This window comes from Penaeus monodon, chromosome 19 (genome assembly GCF_015228065.2).
Source record: "Penaeus monodon isolate SGIC_2016 chromosome 19, NSTDA_Pmon_1, whole genome shotgun sequence".
NCBI lineage: Eukaryota > Metazoa > Arthropoda > Malacostraca > Decapoda > Penaeidae > Penaeus > Penaeus monodon.
Window position 1 is genome coordinate 46,942,786 of NC_051404.1, and position 4,336 is coordinate 46,947,121.

The 4,336-nt window shown below is 42.1% G+C and overlaps 1 protein-coding gene across 1 annotated transcript in view; it reads right to left on the minus strand.

The window, feature by feature from the left end:
• LOC119585268 (antifreeze protein Maxi-like) overlaps nucleotides 1–4,336 on the minus strand; it is a gene marked incomplete in the record, with an annotated part of 13,425 nt that overhangs the window by 8,200 nt on the left and 889 nt on the right.

Below are 4,336 nucleotides of genomic sequence, written 5' to 3' on the forward strand. Positions count from 1 at the left end.
TCACCCCTCTGAAAGCAGGCTCTCCACCCCCATTCCGGTCTACAAAGGGCACCACACTGTCGGCCTGAGTGCGAAAGGCCAGGACGTGTCACTTGCCAACCGCATCATCGTCGGATCAGACATGGCGCGATCCGAGTCTTGGGAAACGCGGAGAAATTGTTAGTATCGGAAATCTATTCTCCTCGCTTCGTTTTTGCTTCGCGGCGGACCAGCTCTGCCCCGGGAAGCCTCGGAAGCCTTCGCTCTCGCACCGACGAATAGTTTGTCTCCTCTGTGTGGAATAACGCCGCGAGCCACAGCAAAAAAATAAACAAACCGGGTTAATTTCTTCCAGCAGTGCAAATTATGCGCCAAAAGCAATTATCTGCAAAGCGCTACATCACTCGCCCTCAGCGTTTCTATAATAATAATAAAAACAACTCTTTACGATGCTGTTACCGTTATCACAAATGCTGTGATGACATGATGAGGAGGAAGACAACAAGGAGAAACGGAAATCCGAATATTCTGCACAGCAAAGCCTCCTTGAAACCGTATCTCAAGGCTCCCGCAACCCGCCCTTACACATTTCTCTATGCACGCCTTTACACCATTTCCACTGCCAATATTCTAGGGTACATCCAGCTGGCCTGTACAGATCTGGTAGTAAAATAAGGCTGATCAACTCATTTTTCTTCTCTCTCAAGTCATCGGGCTTACTTACCGAGCTAAATGCAAAAACGATGTTTATGACCACGCTATACAGCATTTGCTGTTCACAGGAGTCGGAAGGATAAGAGTTAATACCGAGGTTACGTAGGGAACAGTGGGCATTTGCATATGAGAAAGGCAGGCCAATAACAAACTGTAATGAACCTATGTGAAAACCCCTCCCCAAACACTCCTTAGAAATGCCCCCACCCAAAAATTGCATAATTCAGGTATGCAACTTTCTGCAACGTGCAATAGAAGTAAAGGTCGGGAGATAAAGTATATGGAAACGGCTTATTTTTATGGCGTCTGTTACAATGAACCTTGCTATCTGCATAATGCAAAGAACCTCCTCCATCTAATATGTTTGTATCTTAAAACCTTCCGCGTTGTACCTAAGCCAATCCCATGTATGCTAAAGCCCATTATGATCATACTTGAGTCCCCTACAACCATCGTGCGCGTATCTGTAATCGCTGAATATATAATTACATGGTGTAGTTTTACATACCTAAGCTGCAAGAGGTTTCTCAGCCAGGCTAGGTTGTAGTTTTAAGAACACAGGTGCGTACCTTAAACCTTCTTGATTTTCCAACTAACCATCTGTACATTTTTCGTCTGCTTCTATTCAAATTTCAAGAATCAAATATATATTTAAGCATTATCACCGCTCCTTAACATGCACGTGCAACGCACAAAAATATTCTGTATTGAGTCCTTGACCTAATATACACCAGGTATTACTGCCCATATCAAAACATGCTGGTGATAACTGCCCCTTCCTAAAAAGTTTCGTATTTCGATTATTCCCACCATACCCATTAAGGTCGCGCCCCACGAGAAAGGGCTGTGATAACTCATGCCCTACACGTGTCAGTGATAATTTCATCCATGCCTGTCACTGATAACTGAACTTCTGTGACAAGCCAGCTAACCTACCGCCCATAGATTGTCATCTTTTATCTCTCCGATATCAAATGTCACACACAAACAGTAATTTCAATTACCAGTTGCCTTAATAACACTAGACAGTGGCGAAATAAGTTTAGTAAAAAAAGAAAGAAAAAAAGGTGTATGATCACCATTCACCCTACAATGAAACAGAAGAAATTTTGCCAGCACTCTCGCTTCACGGGGGGGGGGGGTAACCTAAAGCAGTCACAGAAGCGAACATTGGATGGGTCGTTATAAACATGGTACAAATAATATCTCTGTCCACTGTGAGGCCACTAGAGGCCTTTAACCGTAACTATACCGTCATTCTCTCTAATAACAAAAGATTTTATTCATAAATGAAGCCTATGACTAAACATACTTACAAGAATAAAGGCCGGTTTTATATACACCCCTATAATAAGGTGAATCTCAGAACACAGAAGTTGAAAGCAGTTATTCTGCATGATATCGGTATAACGTGATTCAAGTGCGTGATAATTATAGTCAAATAACCGTTGCGTAAGAAATTGACACGAATTCGTTATAATTGCTGCCAACACCGGGTCCCAGGAAACAGCTGGCTTGTACCTTTCGCATGCTCTACTGACCTTGCCTTCCTCATTCTCCTGAAAGTTTGCAGCCCTGACCTACATGTGTTTCTTATTTTAAGTTATCGGCTGATAATGATGGCTTGATTATGACGCTACCACTGGTCTGGATTCGAAACAAAGGTGGAATACGGTTGTCTTTGTAGAAATACAGTGAAGCCGTAGCGTGGTTGGGGTTGCATTAATGAAGGTTTGTTGTTGTTGCTGTTGCAGTGGTCAGTGACTACTGATAATGATATTGTTACTTCAGATAATTGCAATATTGACGTTGCAGCTGGAATTCGAGTTTACTGTTGGTGCTGATTTTAACTGTGCTGATGATGATATAGGCGGCAGTGATATAAAAGATGGTGATAATGGTCATACTGCAAAAATCTAGCTTTGTTTAAGGTCACGTGTTAATACTAACGTTGAATCTGAAGTGCAAACACTGCTGTCGGTGCTGACAGTGGTGGTGAGATTTATGGCTACTTATATCGGTGGCGATAATGGATGTTTTGGATGGCTGTTTGCTTAAGAGGCTGATGATGAAGATAATAATAACTAATGGTGCAACTGATAGTGAGCAACTGATGGCACTGACCTTGATAACCAACGGAGATTATCCTTTCAATATCTGTAATAATCCCTAGGATACGACACCTCAACTTGAGCAACGCTTAAAAAGGCACTACGGATCATGGGAAAAGCAATGGCAACCATTTTCGAAAGTATTGCAATGAAGTTTTAGACTGTTATTGTTGGCGATTCGATAAACACACGCGTACAGCAACTGACACGAGTATAAACACCAGTATCTTAACGTAAATATTAACACATGACAATAATAGCAGTCATGTTATTGGAATATCCTGAAATGCGTACGTCCAAGAACCATCTTCCATTAAAAACAAACTCACAAAGTCCAGTATTTGTCTCGAACCTCCGCCCGCCTCCCTGTCCTTGAGCCCTATCCTGGCAACAAGCTCTTATCAGTCACACTCGTATATACATCCATATTTATTAACAATACGTATTATTCTCACCGGTATGAAGTGCGAATAAGAAGGTATGTGAAGTTATATGATTTAATTTGAGGAGGGAAAAAAGGTAAGATCATAAGACATTGTTTACATCACTGATACTAGTAAGTATTTGTTACGAGGAATTATCTGCGTAGTTCGTCATTTGTCTCTTCTAAGATTTCCCCGAACATCTGTTTTTGAACATTCTTGCCACTCACCGTATGCTTAAAATTTCGAGCAAAGAAGGCTGATATTTCAATTATTCGCCAAACCGGATTCAGACAATAACATTCAGGCACGTTTGAGATTCTTGGCTGTAATTAAATATTCTGAAATCGTGTTTTAATTACTTGCCTTTCGTGCATGTCGAAACGAGAACAATACAGCACAATAAGTCGATATCTTTTCAAGTCGAAAACACGAGCATTTCGTTCACAGCGACGGCGTGGAAGTGCACTTACAAAAAGAATATCACACAGGTTAGGCAAAGCTGAATACTCAAAATAATGGTCCAATAAAATATCTTAAATTTTTGCACGCATTAGCATCCATGGAAGTGACGACTCAGTGACGGAAGGTGTGCTCTCAGTAAGGCACTCTGTTCATGAAGTCGTGAAAGATATGTAGGCAACTGTATGTACAAAAACAAGCAGCATGTAATGACTTCATGGCTGAGAGCACGACCAACCACATCAAAATTTGCATTTTATTCATGGGAGCTACAATGATCAATAATAAGCATTCTGCAACTCTCTTTAATTGACTATGCATCACAACGCAGGCCCAACCGCTTCGCCTTTACCAAGATGTTTCTAAATATGATTCCGCCATCTTAATTACCCTATGCATTCTACCCTTTCCTGCAACAAGTCTAAGGGATGGGGAGGGCCGTTAACATCATGCAGTGCTCCGGAATTAGCAACGTTAACCTAGCGATGCAGTAACATACTGCACATGCCATTTCTTAATCGCACTTCTTGATCATGCTTATGTCTTATCAAGCTCCCCCTCCCCCCCACCCCCCACCACCGGGGCAGCGGATCAGCAACAGAAACCCCAACAAGAGGACGCGAGAGAACCCACACCTGGCCGGCCGAG